General features: G+C 40.5%; 1 protein-coding gene across 24 annotated transcripts in view; it reads right to left on the bottom strand.

Annotated features, from left to right (window-relative positions):
• Nucleotides 1–21,041, bottom strand: part of LOC118908344 (uncharacterized) — a 290,358-nt gene that overhangs the window by 243,711 nt on the left and 25,606 nt on the right. The window contains exons 3-4 of one of the 24 annotated variants that reach the window (XR_008999318.1): nt 20,980–21,038; nt 13,501–13,637 (exon numbers count right to left, since the gene is read on the bottom strand). The exons of 21 other annotated variants lie outside the window; for them this stretch is intronic. The gene's annotated coding sequence lies outside the window, so the exon portion shown is untranslated. Of the gene's footprint in view, nt 1–13,500; nt 13,638–16,220; nt 16,699–20,979; nt 21,039–21,041 lie in introns of those variants that run through there. 2 more of the 24 variants (XR_008999332.1, XR_005023149.2) reach the window with 2 other exon arrangements.

Raw genomic sequence — 21,041 nt, forward strand, 5'->3', positions numbered from 1 at the left:
CTCAACAAACAAAAAGCAAATAATCCAATTAAAAAATGGGTAGAGGAGCTGAACAGACAGTTCTCCAAAGAAGAAGTTCAGATGGCCAAGAGACACATGAAGAGATGCTCCACATCGCTAGTCATGAGAGAAATGCAAATTAAAACCACAATAAGATATCACCTCACACCAGTAAGGATGGCCACCATCCAAAAGACAAACAACAACAAATGTTGGCGAGGTTGTGGAGAAAGGGGAACCCTCCTACACTGCTGGTGGGAATGTAAACTAGTTCAACCATTGTGGAAAGCAGTATGGAGGTTCCTGAAAAAGCTCAAAATAGAAATACCATTTGACCCAGGAATTCCACTTCTAGAATTTACCCTAAGGATGCAGCACTCCAGTTTGAAAAAGACAGATGCACCCCTGTGTTTATCGCAGCACTATTTAGAATAGCCAAGAAATGGAAGCAACCTAAATGTTCATCAGTAGATGAATGGATAAAGAAGATGTGGTACATATACACAATGGAATATTACTCAGCTATAAGAAAAAAACAGATCCTACCATTTGCAACAACATGGATGGAGCTAGAGGGTATTATGCTCAGTGAAATAAGCCAGGCGGAGAAAGACAAGTACCAAATGATCTCACTCATATGTGGAGTATAAGAACAAAGAAAAAGTGAAGGAACAAAACAGCAGCAGAATCACAGAACCCAAGAATGGACTAACAGTTACCAAAGGGAAAGGCACTGGGGAGGATGGGTGGGAAGGGAGGGATAAGGGCGGGGAAAAATAATGGGGGCCTTACGATTAGCATGTATATGTAGCGGGGGCACAGGGAGGGCTGTGCAACACAGAGAAGACAAGTAGTGATTCTACAGCATCTTACTACGCTGATGGCCAGTGACTGTAATGGTATTTGTGGAGGGGACTTGGTGAAGCGGGGAGTCTAGGAAACATAATGTTCTTCATGTAATTGTAGATTAATGATAACAAAATGAATAATAATAAAAAAATACAGCAAGACATCTTACCAAATTTGTTAAAACTTGGTGGTAGATCCATAGGTATTTGCTAACTCTGTATTTTTGCATAAGTTTAAAGTGCTTTATACTTCTTAAGAAATTTGGTGGAAAAAAGGAAAGAGACTCTTTCAAAAAACAGCTGGATATTTACATGAAAGTGCTCGGCCAAGTGTAAGGTGACACGTAAAGCAGTGTGCTTTATGAGTATCAGCACCATCAGCCAGGAAGGCTGTGCTGAGCAGTGGGCTTCTCAGGAGCCCTGAAGAAAGGGTGCGATGAGAAGATCTAGCTACGCTATGGAGATAAAGGGGTGTTACAGACTGAATCGTGTCTGTCCAAAACACATAGGTTGAAACCCTAATCCCCCAGTGTGACCGTATTTGGGATAGGGCCTTTTGGGAGTAAGTCAGGTTCAATGGGGTCCTAAGCATGGGGCCTCAAAGCAAACAGGGCTGATGTTCTTAGAGGGAGAGGAAGAGACATTAATAGCACACCCACAGAGAAAAGGCCTGGGTGACGGTAATGAGAATCATAAAAGCACCCTGCTATCCACTTTATATAGGCACTTTATACAAAGCACTTTAAATTCATAGAAAAATGTGATGACATAGCACAAAGGTGGTGGCTGTCTGCAAGCCAAGAAGAGAGCCCCGAGAGAAACCAGACAGAGAACTCATGTTTTCAGTAGTGAATGGTACTGTGTAATGGGAGGCACTGAAGAAAATGGGGGTGGGTAATTTTGGGTGGGCACAAAGCCTGAGGAGTGCCAAAGTCAGTCGGTGGGCAGCGGCCAGGGAGGCAAAACCTTTGTCATTTGTCCACTTGACTCCTCACAACAAAAAGTCTGCATGTCAGATGCCTTTAAAATATCCCTGAGGACATTCATATAGAAGAGAAACCTATTTATAGTTATCCAGAGCTACAGAGAAATTCAGGTAAAACATGTTTTTGTCCCGTAATGTTATACATTGAATTTTCTAGGAAAATAAGATACTACATAGATTGAGGGAGGATTGTACTTTGCCCCACCTGTCCCAGCTGAGGTCTTCCTAGAATAAGCAGCTCCTAGTTGAGCTACCAAATGAGTCTAGCTGCCTGAGGAATCACAGATAAGACCAGCAGAACAGTCAGCTGAGCTCACGCAGATTGCAGACCCATGGACTTGTGAACAAATATAATGGTGGTGGTTTTAAGCTACTGAGGTTTGGGGTGGTTTGTTCCATGGCAAGAGGCAGCAGAGCCTGGCAGCCACAGCTCTCCACCCACCGTGGCATGCAGCGTTTGTTCCTAGCTCCTGTCTGGGGCACTCACCGCTTCAGTGCAGGCTGGCTGACTTCCAGCTACCAGGGTCTGGATGGGCCTGCCTGGCGGCTCGCTCCGAAGCCTGGCAAGGGTCTGTCCATGCCGGGAAGTGAACACTCTGTCTGTACCCCACCCACCCTTAATGGCCCACCTAAGTTGGTATAAAAATATACTCCATTCCCCTGAACCTCTGGAATGAATAGGCTCTATGCTGTTTCCCAGAGTTCCCCTGCAGGCTAACACTCTGGTCTCCCACTGGCTTGTTCTCAGACCTTTTATTAGGAGTCATCCCTTCTGTATCGATCTTTTCCATGATTCTCCTGGTATTTTCTAAATGTGCCAAATAAGCAACTTTCACTCAGTACTTGTCACACACTCTGTTTCAAGTCAGAATACAAACCAAAAAGACGTTGTGCAAATTTAGACAAGTTTCTTTATCTCTGAAGCTTGGTTTCCTTATCTGTAAAATGGGAATAATAGGAGCATTTATATCATGTGAGGTGGTCATGAAGACTTACTTGAGATAATGTGTGTAAAGCGCCCAGTAGGGCTCTTACTGGTACAGCAATCTACCTTAACTAGCCTACCTCCTCTCTGCATGGGTTGTGAGTGGCCAAGGCCCTCGTAATGTCCAGGCTACTACTGAAGAATTACCAAGTTCCAGCATAGAGAGGCCGAGGACGCCTGCATTCAGTCACTGTGTATGGGGGCTTATTCTGGCTTTCCTGTCACGTCCCAGTGCAGAAGTCTGAGCCCTGCACCACAGATCCATGTCTGGAGGACACCGTGGCTCCTGACTTCTGAGTTGGCATGCTGGGCTGGAGCCTGCTGCGTGCCTGACCCCAGGAACATGTCCCCAACAGGAAGGAGAAATGTAGTCAAGGAAGTGTGGCAGACCTCACTGGAGACAATTAGAAAAACATCACTGTGCCTCGTAATGGAAGGTGAGCACAACTGCAACTGTGGCCTTCAAAAGGAATGGGGTGGAGGAGGAAGTTCTTATTTTCTCCTTTAAGACAGAAGTCTGACTACCCAAAACCCTCCACTCCTAATGGCCTATAAATACACACTCAAGCCTGGAGAAAAAAATTAAGAGCGCAGTTCCGCCTCATGGAATATGAAACACATTCCATTCACTCTAGTACCGTCTATTCTCTTTTAAAGGCTGACTGCTTAATTCTCCTCCCTCATGACTTGACCCAAGACATTCAAGGATGTTTAGGGGAGAACCGGACTGCAGAACGGGATCAGAATGCTCAGCTGGTCCCCACATCTGTCTGTAAGTGCCATCAGACCCGAGATGAGGCATGTGAGGTAATGAGAGCAGAGTTCTGGCTCACAGCCAGGCCAGGAATAATGGCAGAGCTATAATTAGGGTTTGGATGGAAGTGACTGTACTAGAACCTGGAAGCATCTCAACAGCATCTTCAAGTCACTTTTGGGAAAGTCCCTTCCTACCACTGTTATCTTCTTGTCATGCAATAGGATGTCAGTGTCCGGGACATTTCCTACCAGAAAACCATCAAGGGATCTGTGTAACACTTGGAAAAACTTAAAAGGGCACCATGGCTTATATGCCTTGATTCTGACTGAAAATGCTCTCTCTCTCTCTCTCTCTCTCTTTTTTTCCAGAAGAAAGTATTTTTATTCTAGTGTTTGTTGGGTCAACAGTTAGTATAGCTTGTGGCCACATGCTCTCCAATCACAGAACATCAAGATTTTGCAATATACCTTTGCACAACCCACATTAATTCAAAGCCTTGTGATTTGCAGATGCTCAGGGACAACTGTGTTGTAAAAGTGGAGTGTGCTTGGGTCTGCGGCACATTCGTCCTTGTAGCCCTTGACTAGGTTATCCAGCCTCTGCAAGCCTCCAGCTCCTTCTGTGTTACTTGCACTGTGAGCTTGCTTCCTCCCCTCCTAGGACTTTTTGAAACATAAAAGGAGAAAAAGTGCAACACAGCAATAAAAATCCCAGCACATAGTATGTGTTTAGGACATGTGAGTTCCCGTCATTAAAGCATCTCTTGAGGTTCTTAACTTGTAATAAAAAGCAAGTATGAAAAATAGAAAAGAATGGAAAATGGAATATAGGCCATTGGTTGAGTACAGTTTCTGGAATTAGACTACTTGGGTTCAAACATTAGTTTTGCTATATCCTTGGAATATGACCATGGACAAAGGTCATATGGATTAAATGAGCCAGGCCACTTCTGTTAGTATCCTAATAATTATTTTTAAAATGTTATTATTGGAGCCAGTGTTTTTTCAAACCAAGGAACATGAGCTATCAGTCATAAAGCAGATGCCTGGTAGCCATTCAGAAGGATGCAAGGCACTTGGTAGCAATTTGTGTGGCTCCAGATGGGCACAATGTACCAAACCAGTACACCATGTAATGCTGCTATCCTAACACCCCAATGCATCCCAGTCAGATGGGATAAGCTAGACAAACCCAGATCGTTACAAATTTTACTTAAGGTATTAATGTATACAAAGGCCTCTACTAAAAATAATTAATTGGTCTGGAAACAAAGTTATCCCCAACCACCCTTGCATCTTAATTCATTTATTTGAGCAGGAGACAAAGAGGTGGATTTGCAGCTAGCTACACCTGAAATTGAACAAAACCAGAGTTAATTATACTGATAAATATAAAGATAGTATGATGGTCACTGCTTGATCATGCCATGTGCATTACCTGCCTTTAAATGCCTGCTTTTTCTTACTCATCAGCTTTCTCTGTATTACTTCATTCGATACAAGGAGGGAGGGCCACTCTCATTATCCCAATTTTACAGATGAGATGACCAAAACTCAATGAGGTTAAGTAACATGCTCAAGATCACTTATTGGTATATGACATCTGGGGATTTGAACCCAACTCTGTGAGAAACAAGCATCAAGTTTTGTCTATGCGGAAACCTATATTTTCATATGCTCTGGCTGGCAGGGCATGGGGTGAGGAGACAGGTTTTGTAGAGAGCAGATTTCATTTGTAATTTCCTTTCTGTCCCAGGAAAACTGTACAGAAACTGGGAAGTGTTGAGAAGTTGGTAGATTTATAATAAACCCATCCTTTGGTCCATCACAATTGGGGTGCAATTTAAGAGGTGGAAGGGTAAAGTGCAGCCAGTGATGGCAGAGCAATTGGAAGCCCTCCTGTGTTGCCGGGGGGAGGGGGGGTGATTTTCACTCTGCAAAGAGGTTTCTCTGTGTCCTATTATTGGTTCCTCTAAACTATCCTGTAGAGGCAGAATGAACGTTAAACACTACCAGACACATAAGCTTAGAAGGACCGGCTAGGAAGAAAAGGATTTAAAACCCTAATATGTAGAAGTTAAATGTGAAAGATTATCCAACCAAGGCTTTACATGTGTGATAAATACACTTCAATTCATTGAAGAGTACAGTTACATTTACTAAATTCTATATTTTAAGTAAAAATGAGTTTAGGGCACTCCAGTCAGCCAAGACTGGTATGCCTGTAACACGCTACAAAGTCACCAGGGGAAGCGCTTCATCTCAAGGAGGTTGCTGGGTTGCTCACACACTTGTGAGCCATTCTTGGTGTGGGCTGAGGACACCCAAATGGACGTTAGTTAGTCATGACCTAAGAAAACCCAAGCTGAGATCTGTTGACCTTGAGGAATTACGATGTATAATACAGTCTCCAACTTAGATGTTTTGCAATTTTTTGACTTTAAAGTGTTATTAAAGCCATACACATTCGGCAGACACTGCAATTCAAATTTTAAATTTTCATCTTTTCCCGGACCAGCAATATGCCACTTGACTCTGTCTTGTGATACTTGTTAGGCAGTGAGCTGCAGCTCCCAGGCAGCCTCACGATCTGGGGGTGAATGACTGATGTGCTTATGGCACCCTTGTTTCTCGCTTTCAGTACAGTACTCAGTCAACATGAGATATTCAACACTTTATTATAAAATAGGCTTTGTGTTAGATAAGTTTGCCTGACTGTAAGCTAATATAAATATTCCAAGGTTAGACTAAGCTATGATGTGCAGTAGGTGAGGTGTATTAACTGCATTTTCAAATTATGATATTTTCAACTTACATTGGATTTACCAGGATGTAACCCTATCGTAAATTGAAGAGGATGTATACATTCCAAACTCATATAGCAGTACTGTTTTCAAAACATGCACTTTTTAAAATAACATCGCTACCAAAACAGACAATTATTCAACGCTAACTACTCTGTCTAGCATAGATGGTTTCAGGAGGATGATGTAAATTGGAATCAGAAATATGGAGCCAGGGAAGAGGTTTTATTATTTGGCCAGCCCAGCCCTTCTCAGGGTGCTAACCAAGGGCGCCAGAGCTGCGCTGGCAGGAGGACTGAGCACTGCAAGGCCTGCCACACCCGTGCATTACGCACGGCTAGAGTGTGCGTGGTTGGGGGCGGCAAGAGAGAGCAAGTGCCGGAGAGCCAAGTGAGAAAGTTCCGTAACAGAAATGGCGGGATCAAAGATTGCCCAGGTTTGCTCAGGCAGCGGTGTGGCAGCCAAAGAGAAGGCTGTCTTACTGAAGCCTTTGAAGACCAAGGGCCCAGCCCTTCTGGTGCCCACAAAGAGCTTTTTAGAACTGCAGACTTCTACCAAATACAGGGCAGGAATAAGTATGCGCAGAATGTATATAAGCCTTTTTGCTTCTAAAATTCTCTCTTTCAGTTTATCGAACAGCAATCTAGGGAGGTCAGCCAAGTGGAATTACCCACATTTGCAGATGGGGTTGCATCTCTAAGTAGCTACAGAACTGCAGAACAATTTCCAGTCAGAGGAATTGTATTCTCCCTCTGCCCCATTTAAAATTGCAATTTGATTTGTGTGGCTAGAAAGTGAAACATTGTTTGAAACTTTGGGAAAAAACCCTCAGTGCCCATATGTAGAAATTAGTGCTAAGTAATAATCTAAAAGAGAAAAAAAAAAAAAAAAAGGAATAATTAGCACAAAGACACATACAGCATACCTAAAAACCAGAATGCTGCTGGCTGGGGATCTGCTTTGTAAAATTTAACAAGGAAGCATTTGACAGACAGTGTTATAATTTCATGCCTCTAATATGCATAGCTTCTAAATATGTTTGGATATAGAATTTAAGCTAGCATAATTGTGCACATTACAACCCTTATCAAACTGTGCTTGGATCTAGCCTAAAAATAATTCAAAAATTACTATTATGGTGTATATTCCCTAAATTGCAAGAAAATGCCCTTCATTCTCAGTATACTGTCTCTTTTTACATTTTCTTCAAAGCACATATGTATATATAAATCATGATTTTAGGGAGAGAGATAATCAGATACCATTAACATACAGTATAATGAACATTTTGAACTTATATTTCAGCAGGAAGAGCCAAAAAAGGGTTGCATTAGCACTGTAACATGGCTTTGCATAGTCAAGAGAAATTTCCAGTGGGGGGAAAAACCCAGAAAGGCTCTGAACCATCTTAAGCAGATTCCAGAGTAGAAGAACAGCATCTTTAGGTTGGGCTCAGTCACATATCTTCCGTGAGCTTTGGTTAGTTCATTGTAAAATGACCCGCAAAGTCCTAATTCTGGCCCCTGGCTGTTATTTCTAACCATCTTTTTCACCATTCTTTCCCTCACTCAGTCACTTATCTTATGCCACAGTGGCAGCTTCCACATCTGGACATGCCAAACACATCCTGCCTCAGGGCCTTTGCACTTGTTATCCTCTCTGCCTAGAAACAGTTCTCCTTCCGATATTCACACGTTCACTCATTTCTTTCAAGTCTCTACTTGAATGGCCCTTCTGCATGAAGGCTTCCTTTGTTCCTAAGCAGTACCCTCCCAACCCTTTACTCTCCATATGATCTTTCTTGACTGTTTTTCTTCATAGTATTTATCTCTACCTGCCATTATTTGTTTTCCTGTTTATTGTCCCCACCCCTCACTAGAATGTCAGGTCCACAAGCACCGGAACTTTGTTCTTTTCCTATTTCCCAACTCTTCAAAGAGTGTCAGCAACTTAGTGGAAGCTCAGTAAATATTTGTAGAAAGGAAGGAGGGAGAGAAGGGAAGGAAATCTTGATGCTCCATTTTTTCCATCTAAAATTCCAAATTGGCATCATGCTTTTATGTTATTTCCACTAACTGGTTTATAATGGGAAATTAATTGATTAAAACAAAAAATAATAATCTTTTTAAATTAAAAAAGTTGATTGTGGTCAAATATACATAGCATGTAATTTGCCATCTTAACCATTTTTAAATGTAGAATTCAGCCTAATTTTTTTAATTGGGACAGTTTCACAGGGAATGCCCCAGCCCAGCCTTCCTATTGTACCTCTTCTAAATCAGCAAAAGACTGCCCCAGTCCAAAAAAAATGTGCTACATTCTTAAATGTTTATACTGACCAGATTAATGCTTTTCAGGTAGAACGGAAATGCAATGCAGTATACTTGTGCTAAAGCAAGATAATTAAAGTATTTACTAAAAAAAATGCATGCTAATTTATAATGGACCGTAAGTCACATGGTCTGGTAATGGAACATATGTTTAAAGCAGTATCATTAGCTTCTTTTCACCTTGCCAAGTGTGTCTAAGGAACATTACATGACACTTCATTTAGTGATAATGCTACACATAATTTTTAACTCTTCATGAGCATGAAACTTAGTCAGATGGCCCTTGTGACCCTCCTGTGCTAGGTCAAGAGATGTATCCGTAATTTGCAGATGGAGAAATAGAGCCTCAGGAGGGTTACCACTTGCTCAAGGTCAACATAGGTTGTAGCAAAGCTGGTACTCACATCCAGGTCTTCTAATGGCAACTTCTGAGTCTTTCTGCTATGCCACACTGTTCAGTGGCATTCCTAAATGTAACTGGCTTCTTTTCCATCTCCTTTTATTATCTACTTTGCTATTCAAAGCCATTCTAGATTGAAAAGTCTTCCTTCAAGACTCACATAAAAGGGTGGTTTAAAAAAAAATTTTCTTTTTGAGCCCAGCTCATGAATTTTCTAGACTAGCTTCTTAGCAATAAAGAATACCTTCCCTGAGAAAATAACTCTACATGTGTCACCTGGCAGCTCAGATCTCACGTAGGAAATGCAACTTAATTTAACGGGGTGCTAGGAAGCAAGCTTGGGATGTATCCAGCATTTTAATATAGAGTTTCTGACCAGATGGTATTCACTTGCTCCTAAACTTTTCCTTCTGTTATTGTGAGACTGCTTTTTTCTATTACTGTAGCAATAAACTAAAGAGGTGAAGGTCATGGCTTTGATTTCTGTATCGGTCAGCTCCCTTTATTCAGTCTCTAAGATGTTATTGCTATGGCTGGCCCCATTCCATGGGCAACACCATGTCAAGTTACAGAGTGGAACTGGGTGAATGGATCAGTGCAAATCCATTACCAGGGAGCTAAGCAGCATGTACTCAAATCTTCACTCTTTCAGTGAAAAGCCACTGTGAAATTTCTAGAATATATTTGTATACATGTCAGATGTCCAATACAGTGTAGAACACAGTGAATGCTTACAAACTAAGTTTCAGTCCTAATCAGTGTTAATCGACTATGAATAATAAGTACCTGCTATATTCCTGGCATTGTGCTGGGTGCTATGGATATAATAATCAAGGCTGACATTGTCTGTGGAGCTCTTAAACTAGAAACTATAGTGAGTCTATTCCTATAGTTCTTACTATGTTCAAAGGACTGTAGGGGATACAAGCATGAAATACCATTGCTATCCTTCAAATTCCATATATAAAATAAAAGAAAAACAATAGGGAAACTCTCAAAAATTATATTTTATACACATATGTGTGTATAAAATATTTTAAATAATTGACATTCTCTGAAGGGAATGGAGAAATGCTCAAAAATGTTAGCTACTGTTACTATTAAGTACACCTTTACAATGTCTATTTGATGTTCCTCACAGAAAGGCAGGATGTATCTCCAAAGCACAGCTGGGTGGCAGATGTCTAAGAAGCAGCTTTCATTTTATTTGTACACGGCATATACTGAGCAGGGGTGTGCTCTTTTGGAGAGTTGAACAAAAGTATGTTTTGTGATGTAAAATTTTTGGAGGGTATCAGTTCTAAGCTAACTGAAAGAATCTAGGTCACAAGAAACTGGGTCACAGTCAAGTTTCCCCTCAAAAGTTTTAAACTTTCTTACTATAAACTTTTTGCTTGAAAAAGGTAACCCAACCTTTGAACATAAGGTTAGCACAGAACAGAAGCTGGCGGCCTCACTGCTTGGGGTCAGCATGGGCATGTAGATGCTGAGATCATGAACTTGAGATCGGAGGGACCTCATGATGTTGGTGGTGATACGATGCCGGAACAGAAGACAGCCAAGACAACGGTGACGATAGCATGATACTGATGAGCTCCGTGACCCTCTCTCCCTGACCCAACCCCTACCTCCATCCATGATACTCTTCTAAAGGCCAATTTTACACACACACACACACACACACACACACTCTAGACTGGAAAATAACAGAACTCTATCATTCTACCATTACAGGACAAAGTTCTATGAATTGTGTTTCTACTTCACCCTGTGAACAAAAATTTTGCTCATAAGATGACCATTTGCTTTCACCAAGCTGACAGACCCAGATGGGGAGCCAGCTTGGAGAGTATCTTGGCCTCACTAGCACCACATTCATAACCAACTGAGCTGACTGGTCTGATGTGACGAATAAAATCCCAGACTAGTCCTTGAGTTATTTTCTTTGGATCCATAGTAGAACTGTCTGCAAGAAATATTTTTATTATTGGGGTAATTTTTTTATCCTCAGTTAATTTTTATTCTGATTACAGGGACTCCTTGGGAGTCACTCTTTGGGAGAGGGCTTGGGAAGAAGGTAACATGCCTTTCTGAGACTTAAGAATAACCACTTCATTTCACTGTTATAGTCTAATAGGCACAGACTTGCAAATGTCATTAAAAAATGAAGAAATTGGAGCAATTTGGCAATCTAAAGGGAGAGTAGAAAATAGTGAAATTATAACTTCACTTTATAACTACATCATCTTTGCAGTATAAAAAATATTTTCTATATATGACAAATAGTTATCTTCAAGATACTCTTTGTTTTTTCACATACTCTCTGCCCAAGAGGTTTTGATGCCCTTAGGTGGTAGACTTTGGGAGTCTTGGGAAAATGAAGGCTGTGAATAGCAAGCAACTCAAAATATGCTGAGAAGCAGAGTAACATGTGAGCATCTGATGCTGCTAAGATTTGGCTTCTGTCTTGGAAAAGGGATATACTTAACCTGTAGCTATTCCAATTTAGTGATATGTGTCATAAAATCCTCACTCTGCAATAGTGCTTCCAAGAACCCTAATAAATTTTAATTGGAGTTGAGACCGAATTTTCAGATAACTGTCTTAATCATGATATTTTTTAAACTGTCTTATCATATGATATTTTTTATTTAGGAATTAGAGCACTAGAGATTAATTTACAAATGAAGCTGATCTAACACTTTCATTGAACCCTTTATTCTTCTATATCTAGCCATTTTGTATTTTAAACGTGATCACATTTTGTTAAGGGATGGACGTTATATGTTTCAATGCAAATAAAGAAACCCCCCAGACATGTAAATGGAATCGTTTAAGGAAAATGTAATAGTAATGATTCTCCACTGTAAACTCCTTCTCCTAGCCATTTTGGTGGGAAGGCTGATTAAAATTGAATTTTTAAATACTTTAATAGGTCAAGTAATAGTTAGCACTTAGTCCTTCTGGTTGCTTGGCACTGTTGTGCTAAGCACTTTGCAAGCACATCTCGTTTAATTAGCACAACACTTTGAACCTGATTAACTGCTCTGAAGTGATAAGAGCAACTGGTTGACCTACTAACTTTAAATGGCATCATGGGAAAGGTATATCCAAACCTCCCAAATAGCGTTAAGAAAAGTATTAATTTTATTTGGCACCCCCTAGTGCGAAGAATGGGGAAAGCAATTCCCAACCAAAAGTGCTCTTACATTTCTTTCATTCATCCATGAATATGCATGGATTCCCTACTAAGTGCAAGACCCTGTGATGGGGGCCGATACTGAATAAGGAGTGAAACAGACCTGCTCCTGCCTTCAAAACACTGATAGTCTACTTTGAGACAAGCAACAAAAAGAAGTTTTAAAAAAATGCACCATTGCAGATTGTGACCAAGGCCAACCACTAGGGTCCTGTGATAGCTGTATGAAGTTGAGGGGCAGAGCTGTCCAGGCAGGTACTAGCATGTGTGAAGGTGCTGCATGCCCAGCTGTTTGGTATATCTGGGAATTCCACTCTGGCTGGAGCATAGTGAGGGTGAAGCACAAGATGAAGTTGGGGAGAGGACCAAGACTCCATGAAGGTGGACATGGTTGGGAGTATTTGTTCTGAGGTGAAGGGAAGCAGGTAAAGAGTTTCGGCTGGGGTGTGAACTGATGAACTTCCTGTGTTGTGAAGACCTCTCAGTATACAGAGGAAGGGAGGAAGGGGAGTGAGGGAGGGTCTTGCTCTTACTGGGGAGAGACCAATAGGCGTCGTGGTGGGAGCTGAGGTGGTTCTTCAGCTGGATTAAACAAAACAGAATTTGGGCTGGGTCAGTGGTTCCCAGCTGGGGCAGACTTTGTCCACACGGGACACTTGGCAATGTCTGGAGACATTTTTGGTTGTCACAGAGGGAGGTGGGGTGGGGGTTTCTCACTGGCATCCAGTCAGTAGTGAATAGGGGTACCGCTAAAAACCCTGCAGTGCCCAGGATGGCACCCCCGCCCCAGCAAAGAATGTTCTAGCCCCAAACATAAATGGAGTAAAGGTTGGAAACCCTAGGCTAGAGGTTTAGCAAAAGTGAAAGAGATAAGTAGATACATTTTTTTTTTAATCTTAAACTGGGGAATGTCTGGGACTTAGTAATGGATAAATAGAGACCAGTGAGGGGGGAGCAAGTATCAGGTGTGACTCACCCGGTTCTGGCTTGAGCAAATGTGGGCTGTCATTTACCAACACAGAGAGGCTGATGGGAGGGGCCAGACTGTAACAGGGAAGAAATAAATAACTCATCTTTGAACATATCCAGTTTGAGGTGCCTGGGAAATAGCCAAGAGGAGATGTGAAATAGGCTCATTTTCTGAGTCTCCAATGTTACCAAAATCATAGTAGTACTTAATGTACCAGGCATCATTCTAAGAATTTTTGTACATTATTTTATTAATCCTATTGACAGTAAAGATCAACATTCATTCTTTGAATCCTCTTGATGATTTCCTCCGATGTAGGCAACGCATTTCTGAAGGCTCACAGTACATATTATGCCTTCCCTAATAAAACAGAATGTGTCCTTATCACTATGCCATCAAAGATATTCAAAATTATATTTGCCATTTTTCAAAAAGGTTTTGTCATTTGTATTTTAGGAAATATCCTGAAAGTATTTATCTTCTTTATTGCTTCTGATTTTGGTACAGTAGCACAATTTTACCCCAAAGAGGACACCATTTAGGAAATAAAAGCATGGTCTCTTGAAACAGTTAAACATTCCAGGAGAAGCTTCTGCCATTTAATATTTCTCTCAAAACCATCTGGCCCTTCATTTTCCTGGCCAAATGATAGAAAGTCTTCAAAACACATTTTCAACATTAAAAGATGCAGCTAACTAACGTCAGGAAGCCTGAAGGAATGGAACCGCGCCGTTCTAAGTTACATGAAATGTAAGTCACTCTTGTGATATTCATGATGGCTGTCTGGGAGCAGTTTTGCTTATTTAGTCTGAGAGAAAGAATCTTAAATAGCAAGAGTATGAAAGCTCATATTGTTACAGTGAGCCGTACTGCAGTTGTAAGATTCAGCTAGACTCTGTAAAAATGGAACTCCAGTTAGGAATTTGTTAACAAGGCCAACTCCTGGTAGGGTGTATTTGTAATGTGGCTCAGGGCTAAAGTTTCAGGTCAGCCCACACTACAGGAGAAAATAAAGTACTCTGTTCAGTTTAGAAGGAACCACTCAGCTCAGAATGTAGGAATACAAAAGATTTGTGATCCTCATTTGTCTTGGGGCAGTCTTCCAGAGATTTTTCTCCAGTCTCTTCTATTTCTACTCTGCCCAGAACCTGACAGATTTATATCAAGTGAGAATCACTGCTGATAAGCCTGGGTCCTTACTGTCACTGCTGAGGATAGTGAAGATAGTAATCCATCTACGGGGGCAAATAAGGTTCCCGATTGCATACTGCAACCTATTTTCTGTTTCATTGGGTTCTAGGTCTTTAGGTCCCTTCAGAAAAATTCTAGAATTTCTAACTTCTATGGTTCAGTGGAACATCTTGAAAGTCTGTTACTTAGAGTTAACAGCATTTCCTGCACCTCATTACACAACTTCCTTAGCTGTTCTAAAAGTGGCTTTGGGATTTTTTTTCCCTAGGGAAGGTGGAGGGTCAGGAAGCTGAGTAGCAAGATAAAAAAGCACAGTTCTGGGAGGACTGGTCCCAGTTTCATTCCCTCCAGTGAAATTAGCCATACACGCTGAACAATTTCATAGCATCTAGACACTCTTTCACAATGTCTGTGTCAGTGTGCACACCTGACACTAATTACCTGAATAGTTCCCCCAAACAGTATGTTACATAGAGACATATATAAAGACATATTTACATATGGACACCTATACATGTTTTTTAATGGAAACTTCAAGGTATGCTTTTCTAACTTGAAACATGTTCTTTACTTTTCTGCTCATCTTTCTGGAAGAGAATATCCTTTTTTTGGAGGGGAGATGGGTGAAGATGTATTTCAGTCACATTTATTAATTTGAATGCATTTTACTATGCTTAATACAATTCACACATAGCTTATAGGATAATTTATATATCCTGTATATATCCATGATATTTGCAGTTCTTCAAAAATACACAATTAGTGAGTTCTCAATGAACGATATTCAGGTCTACCACTGAGGAATACACAATACCAATTCACTGAAAAGATCAAATGCCACTAATTTTAAGACCTACATTCCCTCTCTTTTTGCCTCCTATCCAGATTTTTTAATTGTGTTGACTTGGTTTTGTGTCTCTGATAGTTATAATTGAATATCTGGAGTTACCCTTGGGACACCTGTATCCTGTTGTATGGTTGGAAATGAGTGGATTGTGTGCAAAGAGAACTAAATGTGACTGAGCTCAGAGTCTGGACCAGGCACTCTGCCAGGCATTTACACCTGGTGGTTAGCTCACTTAATTATTAATGCATAATGAACTCATCTACATATGCACACTGGTGATGGAGAATTTTCTTCATAGAAGTAATAAGGAAATGTAGGCAAAAATGAAAATAAGCTGATAGGAGGGAGGCAGTCATACTCCCATTCCCCAAAAGTAATCACTGTTCAGTCTGTTTCCCCACAATAATTTTGCTTCGGTTAGGCTTTAAAAAACTGTAGTTGTAATGATACTATATGTATAATAATAATATATACATGTAATTATGCGTAATTACAGTAATAATATAAGTACAATGATTTTAAATTATATTTTCAGTTAACATTAAAAGTGCTTTATGAGATGGTGTGGTTACATTCTTTTTAAACAGTTGCATTTTATTTCATCTATGGCTGTATCATATGTCTCTTAATCACTGTAAAGTTGAGCATGGACATTTTAAGCAACTTAAAAAGGTTACATAAAAAAAAACTTACATTGTCATTTTAAGTTAAAAAAAAGGAAATCCAAGTTAGGTCATGCAAAGAAATCAAAACCTTCAAAAATATACTAATATTTCATTTTATAATTATCCTACAGGCCATGCATAATTCAGAATTGTATTAAGCATATTAAAGTGAATTCAGATTAATAAATTTGACTGAAATACATTCCCACATTCTTCCCCACCCCCCATCCCACACCCGCCCCCAGAAATAAAACTCTACTGAAACCTAAATTCCTTGAATTCTGTATGCACTTTTAAAAGATAGCTAAAAACTTGTAGCAGTGAGATAAGGAAAGCAAGCTACTGTTTGTCTCCTCAAACAAGGAGTTACCTCGCGCCACCAGAAACACCCTTTGCTGCAAATAGTCATTTGACTTAGTGTATTAGTTTCCTAGAGCTGCCATAACAAAACCCCACAGACTGAAGCAACAGAAACTTATTTTCTCACAGTTCTGGAGGCTGAAGTGCTAGATGAAGGTGTCGGCAGGCTGATCTGTCCTGGGGCGTCAGTCCTTGGCCTGCTGATGGTGGCCTTCTCCCCGGGCCCTCACACAGCCCTTCCTCGCTGTGCATGTCTGAGGCCACGTGTCCTCTTCTTATAAGGACTTCTGTTACACTGGACTAGGATCCACCCGTATGACCTCATTTTACCTGAATTGCTTCTTTAAAGGCCCTGTTTCTAAAAATAGTCACTTCACTTCTGAGTTACTGGAGGTTAGGACTTCAACATGTGAATTTTGGGGTAATACAACCCAGCCCATAACAGTTAGCAAGATTAACAGGGACAAGAATCTCTCCCTTTTTCTTTTCTCCTAGGATGTCTGATTAACAAAAAAATCTTCCTCTTCTTTTAAAAAAATGGAAAGTAAGAAAAACAGATGTAGCTCCTCTGTAACACTCCCTCACCCTACACCACCACCAAGAAAAACATTTTTTTTTTTAACTTATTTTCTTCATTTGAAGTCTCAGATCACATCTGTATTGGGCATGTTTTCAAATCTTGGGCAAGATCTCAGAATAGCAAGGGGCACAACTTTTGCACTAAATTCCTTTCAAGAAATAGCCACAGTCTTGCTGCAATTTCAAAAGAAGAAACAAAAAGAAAATGCTAGTAAAATTGCTGCCGTTGACATACGCTTGAGGCCAGCTTCCTGGGATGCCACAGAAGCACTGTTCTTTGACAGTCTCCCAACCGTCTGTCCCAATTGGACCCCATACCAAAAATAAACTATATTTTCTTCTCAGGACCTGATCATAGAATCTCCTACCAACTCCAAATATGTAAACGTCCTCCTTGAAATATATCCTTAACTTTGTAAAGATTTTGTTAAACACCAGAAACCTAAACTTCACTCTAAGAGAGGAGATTTTAAGTGGAAACAGTCCAGGGAAGCCTCTTCTTTGAAGAAATGGCCACTGGCTCTTTTGTTCTTTTATTTTCACAGGAGACACGGTGAGGGATTTTGTATCCCTTTCCGTATCTTTTTGTGAAATCTAATCCTGTTTTGCTAGCGGTTGCCTTCCCTGTTCAGTTTGCCATGCCAGCAGGGGTGAAAAGTTGCCTTTAACCCATTTCTCAAGTTTATTAACATGGTGCTGCTGAGGCAAGTCAGTCCCCCCAGTGACTGCCTGGCTCCCAGCTGAAGTATCCACTTTCCCTATGATATATTATCATAAATACAATGCCAGAAATCATTATGTTTTGGACGAGGTGACTGATTCTGAATTTCCTGGCTCTACTGAAATGAAAATAAAAGACCACTCAATACTATAACAAGAGTTCATTTGGAAAGACCACTTTTCCTTTCTTGTGGATGGATGGTGATAGTATGAGCTGAAATGTAAGACTCTTGGACCTTTTGTGACCTTGGGCAGGGAAATGCAGAACCAGTCCACGTGCCTGGATCTGGGAGGGCCTCCCCTTTGCTAAGGAACCTGCCAACTATGGGCTAGACTCTGTGATGGCGAGGAGGGACACAGTACTCCTTCAGTCTGTTACTGCATCAGAATGTGAAGAGGAGCCCCACCAGTGAAACCAAATGTGGTCATTTCAGGCTAATTCACCTTCTCCTCCTCCACAGCTAATGGCTGCACTTGCAGCCCCAAGATGTCCATTTTGCAAGACAATACAGTCACAAGTGGAAACATCTGAGAGTGGACAATTTCAGGAAAATGCCTAGAAATACCGCTCATGAGCACTTGCCTGCCAATATACTTAGCACAATAGCAATCTGAATTCATTTTGTAAGCTATTTATTAAATGTCTGTGTCCTCTTCTACACTGTAAGTTCTGTGAAGGCAGGGATTGATTGCGTGAATAGAGAATTGAATGAAAGAATGAATAAAAGCACCACAGAGAAAGTACAGGATTTGGATTTAGAAGGCTTACATAGGAATCCTAAGGGTTTAATTCTATAATCATAATGATTTTTGTAACAAAATGCCTGTGTTCCTTATACCATGCTGAATATTTTAATCTTGATTTTTTTTTTCCTACAATAGAAATAGCTAGTATTTTCTAAAAGTTGTCTGAGTTCCTGATTCTTGGGTGACCAACTATCCCAGTTTGCGTGACCAACTATCCCAGTTTGCCTGGCTCTAGCAAAGTTTCCAGAATATGGAATTTACGGCACTAAATCCAGGAAAGTTCTGGGAAACTGGGATGAGTTGATGAGGCCGAGTCAACATTGAACTAGTTGCTTTTTATTTGTATGTCATCTAATCCTCACCAAAGCACTATTAGATAAGAAGTTACTTTTCATTATCCCATTTTACAGATAAGGCTGTGGAGGCCCAGGCATGTTAAGGAACAAAAAACCTAGGACCGCTTTATGTGGGAGCCAAGGCCTAAATGTATTATGAAGCTCTACTGCCTCACGTCAGAAAAATGGGAACTGTAGTACCCTGCTTCATGGATCTTACCTGACTATTGAGGTGATGATAACAAATTCAATAAATTCATGTGTAGCGTTTTACTTTCTGCAAAGCCCTTTCTCATTCACGCCTACAGTGAAGAGAGGTCATTAAAACTAAGTTACAGTCGACCCAAGTTGACCATTCATTGAGAACTTTGTGGCTGTCCCTCCCGGTTCCAATCAACTGTTTCTCACTTCTGTTTTTAGAGAAGACTCAGACAATTGGAGAGGAAGGGAAAGAGAAATTAATCTTCATCAGCAAGTTATTTCCTCCAAAGGGACTTTTTAATCATTATTGTAATGAAGCTTTCCTTTTTCCAAAGTCTGTGCTAAGGTTGAAAGAACAACTTGAACAGGAGAATAAATGAGTGCTTAAAGTGGTGAGGTTGTAAATTGCCCATCAGGCCCAAGGATTCATGGTTGGTTGCATTCTTTCTGTTTATCTCCAAGAGTTCCCTGGTCCTTCACCTGAGAGTGCCCATAGTAATGTATATGTTTCAGTTTAGCCAAATCCCAAAGTTATAGGCAAGAAAGAATTTAGTAAGTTGGGTGGAGAGGAGGACACATATGCATTCAACAAACATAATAGAACATTCTCTGGTAGGTCAAGCAACCTTATATAACTATATTGAAAATAAATGCCTTATAGATTAAGCATACAACTACATGTCAGACTCTTGAAGAAAATGCAGAAAACTGACTTTCAGTTACACCTGATGATGTATCTTATTTGTAATACGTGATGATACTTTTAGGCATATCTTTGGCTCCCCACTGCTTTTAAACTTGGGCACAAACACCTTGTCTTGATAGTGAAGGCTTTCTACAACACATTTCCAGCCTTATTTTTCTCTATTCCCCAACCTTTATGTCAGACTGGGCTTTCCTATGTTATCCTGCTTCCGTGCCTTTATTCAGGCTCATGCTTCCACCTAGAACTCCCCCCCTATTCCTCATCTCCACCTGTGAAACTTGTATTGGACATCTGCTTCTCCCTTTATTCAGTTGACAGCACCCTTTAGAATCTGGGGGGCCAGTCCTGCCCAAGAGCAGTCAGTGGGTACGGTGGAGCTGAGCCTGTCTTTGACTGCTGAAGTAGGTCTGTGCGTATATTTTGCTGGGCTTATCAGGAGAGAGAAACTCTCCTTGGTGGTACCCAGGGGAGCCAGGGAAGCTGGTGTCCATCTTTCCTTGCAGAAGGAAAAGCCTGTGTGGAGACAGAACCAGGACAAGGTGAGACAGCCAAGATTTGGAGAGTCAGCTGTCCCAAGGCATCATTTAGATACCCTGATCCAATCGCCCCTAAAGCAGGATACCTCTGATTTTTTTCAGTTTGCTAAATTAACACATTTTTTCTATTTTTGCTTAAACTAGTTTGAGCTTCTGTCACCAAAAGCCAAAAAAAAAAAACAGATCCCCAAAATATCAGTCATATAAAATCCTACCCATATTTATGGGTTCATTTCAAAGGTCACCAATTTCCTAAAGCTTTCCAGGCCTCCTGGAAAAAAAAGAGGGATTACCCCTTTTTACTTCAAAAATCTCCTTGTGCTCTATACTTCTCATGATATTTTTCATAATCTATCTTAGGTTGATCAATTATCTATCAATCCCATACAGTCTTGACTATAATATAAGTACCTTGAAGAAGGGGCTGGGACTTACTTGTTTTGCTTTTCTCACAGTTTTGCACATAGTGTTTGTTACCAGTGAAATGCATTAAATCGAATTAACTTTGCACTAAACAGTTTGAAAGCTGTTGAATAGCTTTCACACCTATTTTGTTCAGAGGTTATAAAAAAATTGAATCGGGAAATGTAGAAAAGAAAAATGTGAGAAAAGGCATAAATATGTTTATTTCTACATTGTCTACATTGTTAGCAATGTGGTTACTGTGATTTATAATGTACATAAAAATGTCATATAGTAAGCAAGGTAGAGATTTGAAAATAAGTTGTCTCTAAAGGACTGTGAGTTCTTCAGGAAAAATACAGTGAGAAAATAGGGGCTTTTCAAATCAGATACCTGGATTTGACCTGGACTACTTTCTTACGTGATTCAGTGATGAATTCCTTAATATTTGTGAGCCTCCATTTCTTAATATCTA

The sequence above is a fragment of the Manis pentadactyla genome, chromosome 1 (genome assembly GCF_030020395.1).
Source record: "Manis pentadactyla isolate mManPen7 chromosome 1, mManPen7.hap1, whole genome shotgun sequence".
In the NCBI taxonomy this organism is placed as follows: domain Eukaryota; kingdom Metazoa; phylum Chordata; class Mammalia; order Pholidota; family Manidae; genus Manis; species Manis pentadactyla.